The 14,426-nt window shown below is 33.0% G+C and overlaps 1 protein-coding gene across 3 annotated transcripts in view; it reads right to left on the bottom strand.

The window, feature by feature from the left end:
• The window catches only part of LOC123524642 (prostaglandin E2 receptor EP4 subtype-like), a 114,505-nt gene extending 102,479 nt beyond the window's left edge, over positions 1-12,026 (bottom strand). The window contains exon 1 of one of the 3 annotated variants that reach the window (XM_053538672.1): positions 11,878-12,026. The gene's annotated coding sequence lies outside the window, so the exon portion shown is untranslated. Of the gene's footprint in view, positions 1-559; positions 639-4,112; positions 4,269-11,877 lie in introns of those variants that run through there. The other 2 variants (XM_045302982.2, XM_053538674.1) reach the window with 2 other exon arrangements.
• Between the last annotated feature and the right edge of the window lie 2,400 nt (positions 12,027-14,426).

Raw genomic sequence — 14,426 nt, 5'->3', positions numbered from 1 at the left:
TCTTCTGTGCAGATCAAGATTTAGTCACACAAAATATGTAATATGATTAAACAAAATACGGGCCTCGGACACTTTATGCGTGAAATAATATATACATGCGTGTTCTGAATACCGATTATCGCAGTTTGTGATAGTAAGTTTTAACGTCATAGTCACATAATCACTCGTCACTTGGTGCCTTTCAAGCATTTAATGGTTTGGGAAGACCCGAAGTTCCCTATCCGGACATTTTGCCAGGCCATGACTGGCACCTGTAGCCCGCCCGCTTAGCTCTGTAGGTAGAGCGTTGGTCTACGGACCGCGGGGTCGTGAGTTCGATCCTCGGGCGCGGCGTATGTTCTCCGTGACTATTTGATAAACGACATTGTCTGAAATCATTAGTCCTCCACCTCTGATTCATGTGGGGAAGTTGGCAGTTACTTGCGGACAACAGGTTTGTACTGGTACAGAATCCAGGAATACTGGTTAGGTTAACTGCCCGCCGTTACATGACTGAAATACTGTTGAAAAACGGCGTTAAACCCAAAACAAACAAACAAACAAAAGAACCAGCACTCACGTGAAAAACTTCTACATCCCGAGCAAGTTTTCAAGCCCACAGCGGATTTAGGGCAAGTGATCTGACATCAGCGACCTTACCACTTCGTCATGAAGGTTTCTGCAATAATTACACGAGAGCAATTTGCGAATTGAACACATTAGGTTTCTCAAAATAAACCATATTGTACTTCGAGTTTGGTAGAGGACACTAGATGATGCTACATACCAGATATCAAAGCCCTAGGCCCTGTGGTTTTGGACAAGAAGATTTTCAAAGTGCTTCCATTCGGTTGCCATGGCAACCAGAGTTCTGTACGGAATTCAACTTTTTTAACAATTTTAAAGCAGACCATCTAAAACATCCTTGTGAAGTTTCATCAAATTGTGCCCGGTGGTTTAGGAGGAGATGTTGTTTAAAGGAAAATGACGACGGCGACGGGGGACGCACGACCACTGGCCACAATAGCTCACCATTGAGCACTTCGTGCTCAGGTGAGCTAAAATTAAATCAACAGATTAATTCATGATGTAGCGGTGCATACGATGATTTGAAATAAAATGAAATGCATTAAATGTAGCTGCATTTAATGGTTTCAGTTTCACCAAAATTTCGCTAACCAAATTCCACGCAAAATATCAAAATGTATGTATATGTCTAAAAATAATAAAACTTTGAACTAGATCCTGTTAAACCATAACTTAGTTAGACTATCAATCAACAGATTTATACACATATAAACATAGTTACGTGAAAAACAAAGGTTTGACGTTTGTTTAATTGTTTGATTACTCTAAATACAATTTCTTTGTATGGTTTAGTTTCAAACGCAAGTTCAAGTGTTGCCCTAGTATTTGCTACTGTTTTCAAACTTGAACAACTGTATCAATATATATAGGGATAAATAGCCTCCCACATGAAACATATATCATTAACGGGAAGATTTAAAGTGTGACTTTGTAGGAGTAAATTGAAATAACATCTGTTAGTTCTTTTTTCCTTAAAGAAGTCTTCCTTTTATCAAAACGCAATCTAGTACAAGTATAAGTTGCCCGTCTCTGCGTCTTATTATGACTAAACCTTGAAATATTGCAAACAGGTATATTCCTAAAATAAAAACTAAAATTGAAATACATTAAATTTTGGATATTGACACTGTGACACAGAAAGCAATTTTATGATAGAATTTTAGATAAAAAACGTACACAGTGTAGAATAAACAGATATCATATAAATCTAAAACTTATTTCAATCTATTAAAAGAATAAATAAATTTCAGACAATATGAAAACTACTACAAGTACTCGGCACATATATTTTCGTTATATAAATTCAGGTAACCATTTGAAAAATTTGGGGATAATACCAGAAAAGGTAGAAACATGTCGCAGGAAATATTTTTATCTTACTCGGAACAGGCCACAATAGAAAATCATAACAAATTAGAGGTTTTATTTGCAGCTCACGAGCAACCCGAGCCTCTGTACTGGAAAGATTTCTTTAGTAGCACATCAACATCTGTTACTGTATTTCGCTCAGCTTGCGCAGTTCGTGGATTTGCCAGAAATTTAATTTTGTTTATATCGTATCGACATTATCATCAAGAAATAACATTGTCTAGAGACAGGTAATATGAAATAGGTTTTATGATGTTTTGACTTGAATACAATCAATCAAAATTATCGTCAAACAGTCATGTTTGCTGGTATTTCCAAATTTCATTTAACCTGCAAATTATTTAAGAAATTGTTTTGATGGCAGATATATAACTTGCTAGAGTTTATGCTGATTACATAAGTAAGCACAATTCTTGTAAGACGTTTAACTGCTACAGGTGTGCAACAAAATTGTCTGAATATTTTATCAGAGAAAATGTCCCTACAACATTTTCTAAGCAGTAAATTTCATCTTTATGTTGTTAAATAACAAACAATTTGTTGTACATAAAATACAATTGTGTATCTATATATTCATTCGAAACAAACAAGACGTCCTGCCATTTTCGAACTACCGACTATAACACACATTTTCACATCATGTATAAAAACAGTTATTAATCAATGGTCAATAGATTTAAATCAGATTTCAGTCCGAAGGAAAGATATTTGAGTACCTGTGAGATTATATGACTGCAGATTTGAGACCATAACAAAGAATACTTAATTTCAAGAGGCTGTGAGTTCATTTAAAGCTTATCGAAGCTTTTTTAAAAGACTTTTTTTTAAGCACTAATTGTTTCAGCAGAAGAAATCATTAAGCACTTACCCCGCAAACTTTGAGTCCACTGAGAATGTTATGTGTGCACGTATACAACAACACGTCATAACACTGTATACGGCGAAAAATATTATCAGGAAAACGAATATCATATTACTGAACACCGACATTATCATATAAAACGGTCTCCGGAATGTTCGCAAACTCAGCTACCTTTTGTATTAGACTTTTCTTTGATTTTCTTGAAATCTAACTATATTTCGGGTCTAATAGAGAAATAATTGGCCATTTCCTTTTATATATCAAACAGTGAATACTTGGGACGATTTCAAAGTCGGCTCCTCCCATGAGAGTATTTTTTTCTCCCGCGGGGTTCTGCTACGAAATCGATTTTAAAAATAAACAGATGCACATTTATGAGTGTCCACCTCAAGTGTAAAGTGTATCAAAATCTTCTTTAAAAGACTGAAGTGCAAAATCTATAGCAAACGTTATGACATTTACCAAACATCTATTTACCGGTTAAGACACTTTTAGCATTTAACCATAACATTTCTTCGAGAAAATTTAAAATCTAAATACATTTAATCAAACGATAAGAATACCCAATTTGTCTTTGTTATGGTAATTTTCATTGAAAACGATTTATCGTAAAGTTGAAACTCGATATCTTGAACTCGTTCATCTCAAAATTCTGTCTATATTGGAAGACATTTTCACGCCCCGTCCTGAAAACACGTGAAAGAAATGAGCCGTGCCATGGGAAAACCAACATAATGGCTTTGCGACCAGCATGGATCCAGACCAGCCTGCGCATCCGCGCAGTCTGGTCAGGATCGATGCTGTTCGCTTTTAAAGCTTACTGCAATTAGAGAAACCGTTAGCGAACAGCATGGATCCTTACCAGAATGCGCGGATGCGCAGGCTGGTCTGGATCCATGCTGGTCGCAAAGCCACTATGTTGGTTTTCCCATGGCACGGCTCATTTTATGTCGAATTTCGGTTATCTCGAAGTAAAACGCTCGATCTCTACTGAAATTTGAGATATCCCGTTTCAACAAAAGCATATATTAAATGCAGTTCTAGTTCAATAATACTAAAGTAATAAATACATAGATTATGCATCCATACAAATACTTTTTTTAAAGTATGATATTTCAAATCCAGTCTGTCTATCAGAAAACTTGCTTAGCTTTTCACTTACATTTTAAAAATATTTTACCATTTTAAAATAGCACATAAATTAAGCCATGCTGACGCAGACTTGAACAGGAATTTAAATAATTTGATTGAATGTAGGTGACCAGTCAAGACAAAAGTTAAAATACATCGTATATGTGATTTTGTAGACACTTACCTTAAATAAATATCAATCCAAATCAAATACATAAAGAGCTTCCAAATTATGTTTTTCTTGCGTGTAAGTCAAAGATAAAACACTGATTTAAAGAAACGTGAACAAATCACAAACGGCGGCCATAAAACTACACAAATAAAAATACGTGCATTTGGAATGAAACAGATTTTAAGAGTCGTATAAGGAAAACCAAACCCGTTTCGATTGTCATTTAATCCGGTCACATTATACCTCCTATTAAGAAATTAAACTTTTAACAAGTTCTCAAGTTTTCTTTCTTAAAACAGTTCAACCAAAACCCACAGCATGAATACTGCGTTTTATATTCATTTTGAAAATTAAAACACATAAACATAGTTTTGTGAAAAAAGGCTTGACTTGTAAGTATTTACACACCATGGTGTTTTATGATGTTTATGGTATGTAGATCTGATTTAATTGTTTGATAATTTTGGTGTGGCGTTGACCTCTAGTTATTTATAAATGTTGGTAGAATTTAGCTATATTTCTGCATAATATTGAGCAGCAATTGAAAAAATCACAACATGTTAAAAAACTTTGATCCTGTGACTTATAAACTTAAAAGGATGATTGTCTGTGACAGGTAGTAGATTTCTATAATTATCACTGTTTTGGCCAGTAGGTCAAAGTCCAGGGTCACACTAACATGTTGTCGTTAAAGCAAAAACCAATTCGATAAGAGTCGATTGTAAATTATACACATCCGTTCTATAGATTTTCACATCATTGTTCGTACATTTTCTGCCAAAATAAGGGATTAGGAAATAAGCATAATTGTAGTATCTCTGCTGGTCTTTTGCAAGACCTAGTCGAATGAGATGTAATAATACTCTGACACATTAAAAGTTGTCACCTTTATAAAACACAGTTAACATGTAACACTCAGCTTTTATACTCTGCTAACTGTGTAACACAAGCAGGAGCGCAGTGCGTGTTTTGCTACGGAAATAGTAATAAAAAATAATGTTTGATTTGCTATTGTATGTAAATGATACGAGTTCTATCCATCCTAGTACATGTATCTAGAATTACCGAACACGTGGACAACACTGCACTTCATTAAAAATATTGGTGTTATGTAACAAAAAATAGTTGTACCTACGCAGTCAATTTTGTTTCTATGTAACATCTGTTCTTTATCAAATTATAGGTACACAGTGTTACTTTTCGAGATTTGAATGGTGCATCAACAATATGAAATATAGTACAAAGATCAGTAATTGGATACAAGTCACTTAAAAGTTAATTAAAGCTGTCAGCACGACAAAATAATTATTTTGAATGAAGACAAGATAATTTTAGCATTTACTCTGCAAGGAGTGAGTCCCAAATAACTATACAGTGGGTGTGTAATGTATTTTTACATCCTGGTGGCAGGTATAAATTAATGATAAGAAGTTATAAAGATTTTGATGCTCAATTCTATGTACGCTTAATTAGGGGTAGCATAAGGAAATCGTATAAATAAAGAAACAGTTCAATCTGAACATATATAATATTAAAACCGACAATAAGATTACCAAAATTCAAAGATTTTGATAATACATTAACAATATTTTGAAATAGAACAAGAAACATTTTATACATACAACTTCGGCTAAATGTTATATATCATTTATGTACTAAATTGCGCTCTTTAATGGAGAATACGATACTCGATAAACTAGTATATTTTACCATTTAAATCAAACACGTTTGAAACATTTCAAAACATTGATTATACGGACAGTGTTTAAGCGACAGATGTGATACAAAGTATAACCGAGACAATTGGTTTAGGTACTAACAAAACTGCAAGTGCAGACTGAAAGGCCCGCTTTATCAGACAAATATGTCATAAATACAAATACCTTTCCAAATTTGTTTTTGTATTTGAATTATTCATCGACAATTTTTATGATATATTAATAAAAGCAACAATAGTTCAGTGACAGGAAATAGATATAATTAGCCGTATAAAATTGTTTTATCTGTTTTTCTTATCCTGTCACTTTGAAAACCTGTAAAATGGATACTTTTACATCTTAATTGTAAAACGTCGCCTTGAAAAAAAGATACACGTGTTTTTATTTCATTATATAATACATATACTGATAAATCACAGGTTCTGCATAACATTTCAAGTCGGCAAAGATTTTTTTCACTGGTTTCTGAAACGACAAATACATAATTCACCTAAAACTGGGCTTCCGAAATAGTGCCTTTGTGGAAGCTATTCGCTATTATTTCCCTCGAATACATTGATGCAATTATTTGCGTTTGTATTCGTGTTTTACGTTATTGTAACTGTCTGCGCTTTGTTCCTAGGCTTCATTTATATTATCATTTGAAGTGTTATTTTTGTCTCTTATACATGTTCCTTGATTCAACATTTTTTTTCTCGTCGATTTTACGTAAAACACCGATATTACAAATATGCAACATCGTTGTTCGGTTTTACATTAAATATGCATCAATATCGGCAAACGCAAGTGCGGGAAATCCGAAAAATCACGAATCACTTGAACATAGAGTACATGGCTGAATATTTTTGTACTACTAGGAAGTAAGAACATATGACATTATGGTGATATAATAATAGATATTTTCTTTGCGAATTATCATTCAAATAAAGTATATTAAGTCTGTGTTTTTTTTGTTAGTTTGTGTGTTTTATTTGTTTATTGTTGTTGTTTATGTTTAAATCAATTGTAAATTGAAAAATAAATCAACAGAATAACCTTTGCTGTAGCGGTGCATACGATGAATTTATAAAAAGATGAAATGTATTAAATCTAGCTGCTTGTTTACTTTTCACCAACGGCTACAGAACTTCGCCACGCAAAATCCACGCAAAATATCAAAAAGTATATATATGTAAAGTAATAAAACTTTAAACAAGATCCTATTAAACAAAAACTCAGATTATGATTAATAAAAAATGGAGAGACATAAACATAGTCATATGGAGAAAAAAAGTTTGGCGTTTAAAACTTGTCACACCATACTTATGGTGTTTTATCATATTTGCGTTATGTAGGGTTCATTTAATTGTTTGATCGCTCTAAATCAAACTGATTTATGCGGTTTAGTTTGGTTATACATAAGTTACACATAAGTATGTTCGAGTGTTGTCTTCGTATTTGTAAATGTTTTCATAATTGAACAACTAACATGTGTAAACAAAAATAACCTCCCACATGTGTGACTTTAAATTTTTGAACAAAATATATATTATAAAAGGAAAGATGAATGGTATAATGTGATCTTTTACGAGTAAACAGAAAAACATGTCCTAACCTTCGTAAATTCTTTTTGTTCCCTGATGAGAACTACATTCTAACAAATCGCCACCTAACACAAGACAAGTGTAAGTTGTCAACATCCTCTGTGTCTAAATTATGACTATACTTTCATAAAATAAAAACTATAAATGAAATACCTTTAGAAAATAATACTAATAGAACTTCAGAAATACACAGCCAATGTCAAACACATAACATAAAAAAAACTTACATCAATTTATACGAAAATTATAGAGAATTAAATTTCCAACAGTATAAGAATTACCAGAAGCATTGAGAACATCAGATGCATTCAAAGCCAAACATTACAAACAGATGAGTATGTGCTGGGAGAATCTGTTTATTAGCACATCAACGTTACTGTAATTCGCACTGCTCGCGTATCTAACAGATTTGAAAGAAATCCAAATTTTGTTTATATTGGCCATAACACTAAAACAATTAACAATGACTAGAGACAGTATTTAAACTAATGAAAATATCTAATTGTTTTTATGATAATTTCATTTGAAAACAATTAATCAAAATCATTAGGGAAAATGTCTCTGCAACATTTTGAAAAGCAGAAATTTTCATGTTTGTGTTGTTAAGTCAAGTTACTTGCAAAGAATCGGGATTATACGATATAATATAATGGTCTATTCATATTTTATTCGAAACAAACAAGACGTCCTGCTATTTTTGAAATACACACTAAAGTACATACATTTTGACATCATTTATAAAACATTTATTAACCAATAAATCAGATTTTTACCCCGTAGGAAAGACAGTTAAAGACACTTACTTGCAGTTTCTAAATATTTCCCAATAAAAGAATGTGTTCAAACTTTGTATATGAACACAGTTTCATGTAAAAAACAGAAAAGTGCAAAAGCAATCATAGGTCACCGTGCTTGTTTAGGAGTTATCTGCCCTTAAAACTGGATTTTTCTTCAAATTTGCATATTCACGGGCAGATAACTCCTAAACAAGCATGGTGACTAATATTTCGTATCCAGGCTGTTAATCATGAAGCTTTCTTCGCTTTTTCAATAGCGATTTATCTCTGCTGGGTTTTAATTTTTAATAATTCTAACACAACGCAAGCCAAGTAGGAAGTTATATATACTGACATGGTAAGTGCTTAAAGATACAAGTGATTTTAGAAACACTTACCTGAAAACAACTAGTGTGCGTGTATGTCAAAGATAAAACTCGTTAACAAATCACAAACCGCACAAATGAAAATACGTGCGTTTCGAATGAAAGAGATTTAAAGAAGCAAACCTGTTTCGAACTGTTATTTTATCCGGTCACATTATACCTATTAAGGAATTACACGTTTTAAGAAAGTCTCAAGTTTTCGTTCCTAAAGCAGTTCAACAAAAACCCAAAACATAAATACGGCGTTTTATTATTAGTACAAAATGTTGAGCAGAAACTGAAAAATTCACGAAATGTTTGATCCTATGAGTTATAAATTTAAAAGGATGATTGTCTGTGACAGGCAGTAGATTACTATAATTATCATTGTTTTGGCCAGTAGGTCAATGTCCAGGGTCTCACTAACATTTTCTAATCAAAGCAAAAACTCATTCGATATATTCGATTGTACATGATACACATCTATAAATTTTGTCATCGTTGTTCTTATATTTTCTAACAAAACAAATAAATAAACATGATTGTGATATCTCTGCAGGTCTTTTGCAAGACCTAGTCGAATAAGATGTTATACTATCTGACACATTAAAAGTTGTCACTTTCATACAGTAAATTAACATTTAACATCTACTAATGTGTAACACACGCAGGAGCGTATTTGCGTGTTTTGCTTCGGAAATTATCGAAGTTTATATGCAGTAGTTATGTATGCTATATATTTCTAGCGTGTATGTCAAAGATAAAACTCGTTAACAAATCACAACGGCACAAATGAAAATACGTGCGTTTGGAAAGAATCAGATATAAAGAATTGTTATCTTATCCGGTCACACTATACCTTAAGGCATTACACTTTTTAAGAAAGTCTCAAGTTTTCGTTTCCTAAAGCAGTTCAACAAAAATCCGCAGCGTGAATACTGCGTTTTATCAGCACTTTGAAAATTAAAACACATAAACATTGTTTTGTGAAAAAAGGCTTGACTTTTAAATATTTACACACCATGGTGTTTTATGATGTTTACGGTATGTAGATTTCATTTAATTTCTTTGATAATTTTGGTGTGGCGCTGACCTCTTAGATATTTATAAATGTTGTTTACAATTTTGTCCTCTCATTTATCTATGTTTTTATATAATTTTGAGCAGAAACTGAGAAATTCACAACATGTTTGATTCAATGACTTATACCTTTAAAGGATGATATTGTCTGACAGGTAGTACATGTAGATTACTAATATGTTTTGGCCAGTAGGTCAATGTCCAAGGTCACACTAAACTTTTCTCATCAAAGCAACAACTCATTCGGTAAGATTCAATTGTTAATGATACACATGTATAGATTTTCTCATCATTCTTTTCTTTTCTAACAAAACAAATGCAAGAGATTAGAAAATAAACATGATTGTAATATCTCTGCAGGCCTTTTGCAAGTCAGACCTAGTCGAATGAGATGTAATACACATTAAAAGATGTCGTTTTTGTAAAAATGACCACTCAGATAATTAATTTTTACATTCAGCTTTTGTAATTTAAAAGGCGGAGAGGAACACATCAGGTGCTCCAACCTCCACAAACATACATCTCCCCGATCATTATTTTAAGCACGGACGGGCACCTGGGTAGGTCTACCGAGCTGAACGGCTTTCTAAACAGCTTGGCCATGGAGCCCCAAACCCCTCTGCTCCGTTTAGCTTTATGTAAACTTCAGTGTAATTGGCTGTAAACTAAATCAATATTGAACTTACCTAATTGAACAATAATTAAAATCACACCATGTTCGAGTGGATTTAAACCAGCAGTTGCAGGGCTGTTACCTCGGAACGTATCGGAAGACCACAAAGTGACATAATTGAAAGTATACATTACACAACGAGGCTTAACTATCAACAGATTTTGTGTCCAAGCCGGGTGTTAGTAGACGCCATTATATAACACTACAAGAGATATGAGGATTTAACGCGAAACATATTAAACTTTGGTATACTTCATCTTTATTTACCTGATAGCATTATTAATTTGTTTAGGGCGATCACATGTTTATGTAAACACTGCTATCACTTTAGCTTCTTTAAGGAGCAGATGAAATGAAATAAAAACATATATGTATATTAGTAAAGTAATCTTTATACTGTCTTCACCTGACAAGGAAACAATGGGATTCTTTGACCTCCAGATTTTGGCTAAAAAATTATCTTTCTTTCAGATTTGGTCATATTATGAACATTAGAATATGAGTTTTTGTTTCTAAACTATTTTAAAAATGCCAAATCAAGAAAAAAAGATGACCGCGTCGGGACTCGAACCCGGACCGCTGCGGCAATAAAGAAGTTTTCCACTGTCATTACCTATATAGAATTAGGAAGTTCCGGTTTTCAAAAGTTAACAGTATGTTGAAATAAGAAGGGAAAACATGGGACTTTGAGTTTCGTGCAGTTTTCAAAGGCTTCCGGTTTTTAGAAGGTCCGGTTTCCGGAAGTTCCACTGTACCGCTATAGAGGATTTAATGTTCATGCGTCTTAAATATAGATATTTATAATCGAGGCAATATACCGCGAGTAAAGCGTTACAAACGCTTTTAGATTTACGTCGTAAAAGTAGTAAAGACAACTAATTCTCATATGTTTTCATAACATATAGTCTGTCAGTAATTAAGTTTAAAAGCATTCTTAAGAAATACAGGATTTATTTCCAGATATCTAAAAAACATTTTTTTTTTATTGTTTTCGAACAATCTGGAGGTCAGTGCCTTTGACTGTTTTTTATTAGCAAAACTTAAAAAATAATAAAAAAGAAACGTTCAACAAATACCATTAAAATAGAAAAAAAAGTGGAAATTTTACAGGTCGCTCAACACGACCAAAATGAAAATGGTGTAGGCTCGTTTTGATTGAGCCTGTTGGTGGACAGTAGTGTAAATGTATGCTACGTTTAGTAAAATGCAAAGGTCACAATGAGTTTTCGTACAAAGACAAAGCAACGTGGAAATAATTGAAAACAACATTGCGGACGAAAATATCTAAAAAAATGAGTATGTTATGACGGGTTATATAGGTTTTTTTCATATATTTATTTGCATTGATTTCACCATGCACCTAACAATTAGATAGCTTGGTAAATACAATGAAAACATTCTAAAGGTAAATATGTTTGTAATGAAACAGGATATGAAAAAAATATCCTTTTAAATAATATGCAACAGTATCAAATGAAGCATCACTGAGAAAATATAATTTAAAATATCAACATATATATGAAAGTATATATAATAAGCAATATGTAGGTTTTATTAGAAATATAGTTAATCAAAACCCTACCTGCAAAACTTTGTTCAAGTTTGTTTATGACACATGTAAATCACAGTTACAATACCTCCAAGTCGTAAAAAAATACGAGGGTTTACTTATCCAAAATATATTTGATGAAAGTACATAAAAATGTACTTTATCTTAACGTACGTCACTTGACATCTACAGAAATAAGTAGATAAAAGTACATGCATTTTTAAATGAAGCCTGTTGAAGTCCACCAAACAAGAAAACGTGAAATATTTTTTACGAAATCTGTAGTTAAAATGAATTTTTTTCTACTAAAAAATAAATTAAATGTAAACTATTTACGGGAAAGAACGATTTAATAAGTTCTCAACTTTCCTTTCCGAAACTAGTTCAACCTAAACTCGCAGCATGAAAACGACATTTTATGATCGTTTTAAAATAAAAACATATAAACACACTTTTGAGACAAAATATATAACATTGACAAACACTATTTATTAGAGGGCTTGACGACATTTGTGATAAGTGGGTTATATTAACTTGTTTGGATATCCTTAAAGCAATCCCGCTGATCTTGGAGTGGAGCAATGGTACAAATACATCATTTATATTAGTATTTTCCTCACCCTGTATTTAGAAATATTTCTTCGTGATAAAGATACAAACATAAACATTTGAGGAAATCTTATACTTTGTTGCATACCGCAGCAGTAGATAACAAAAGCCTTCTTACACTAATATTATTAGTTTACTTGGCGCATATGCTCCGAAAAATCCAAGCAAGAAGATGGGCGTTTCTTACGCAGTAAATCGTTTGTTTGTTTGTTTGTTTTGGGTTAAACGCCGTTTTTCAACAGCATTTCAGTCATGTAACGGCGGGCAGTTAACCTAACCAGTGTTCCTGGATTCTGTACCAGTACAAACCTGTTGTCCGCAAGTAACTGCCAACTTCCCCACATGAATTATCAGAAGTGGAGGACTAATGATTTCAGACACAATGTCTTTTATCAAATCGTCACGGAGAACATACGCCTCGCCCGAGGATCGAACTCGCGACCCCGCGATCCGTAGACCAACGCTCTCCCTACTGAGCTAAGCGGCAGTTAATCGTATCTCCACAAAATTGCGACATCCCTACAAAAGTAGGCATAAGGAACTATATCCACAGAACGACCGTTACAAAAGAAACTGAATTTGTAACGAGGGCATGATGAATTAACCCTAAAAATATGTTCCGAAGTGAAGAAGGTCGTACACGCACCTAAATGTAGCTTAGTTTAATAATATTTTATTGTATTTGTTATTAGGCATATGTACAATAGCATGAACACAAAAGTAACATATACAAATGGATTGGGCCACGAGTTATATCAACATCAGCAAACGGCCCGTTCCACATGAAGTCAAATTAACAGCTCTGTAAACAAAGTGATAGATTATATGTCTATGATAACTTTTTAACTATGAATGAAAAAAAAAATATGCTTTAAAACTTATTAATTTCTGATCAAAGAAGTGAGAAAACGGAGGAGAAAATGACTGTAAAGAAGATGAAAAAAATAACTTTGAACTGAGATTAGATAGATCTAACATCATTGTTTCACAAAGAAAAAATATTTTAATGATTGAAAAATAATCAAAAATCCAGTTAGAGAAAAAGGAGGGACGATTCCTCTGAATTGTTCGACAGCCGGCACCCGCACCAACCCAACCACCCCGTGGACCCATCATCTACATCGGAAATAGCATTTATAAATTTTTGAACTTCTGCAAATAGTCTAACATTTTCTTCATCAGTACGACTACTTATTCCAAATAATAGTTTGTTTGTATTTATCGGATGAAACGGTCGTGTATTACGAAATAATATTATTCTTTGGTCAGCAAATAAGCTACATCGGAAAAAATAATGTTCAGCATTTTCGAAATTATGACCACAGTTACATTTTGGAGTGTCTTTTAGATGATTATTGAATAAGTCTGCATGTAAGTTACTACAATTATTTCTAATACGGACGTGATGGGCCTGTTCAGCTCGGTTTCCACTAAGGAAGAATGTTGGTACAATAGAGGTTTGTATACTTCTTTCAATTTTTGTTTGAATTTTGCGAGTGTATCTATTTCGCGGATATTTTGATCTTGTTCGTCCCACAGTTTTATCGCTGATGGTATTACAGATTTGGAATATATTTCTAGGCGTCTGGGTAGCGTTACAAAGTCCGAGTTATTTCTTAAGAAGTACGAGTTAGAGTCTAAAACAGTTGGCGGAAATAGTATATTTAAGTAATCGGGAAGTTGACCATATTTATATTTATGAACTAGAATCAATTTTTGCATTTTTCTTCTGTCTGCAAGTGATACCCAACCTATTTCGCGTAAGAGATTTTCTATTGAGACTGACCTAGTAAGACCGCTTACTATTCTCGCTGCCTCATATTGTAATTTTTCAATAATATTCTTTTCGTAAGAAGTACAATTATCCCAAACTATAGACGCATATTCCAAATACGGTCTTAAGTATGTAATATAAATTTGATTGAGTGATTTTCGCTTTATTTTGAATTTAAGCATTCTCATAGAACCAAGTG

This window comes from Mercenaria mercenaria, chromosome 3 (genome assembly GCF_021730395.1).
Source record: "Mercenaria mercenaria strain notata chromosome 3, MADL_Memer_1, whole genome shotgun sequence".
NCBI lineage: Eukaryota > Metazoa > Mollusca > Bivalvia > Venerida > Veneridae > Mercenaria > Mercenaria mercenaria.
The sequence above is the reverse complement of the archived record's forward strand: the minus strand, read 5'-3'. Positions and strand labels throughout refer to the sequence as shown.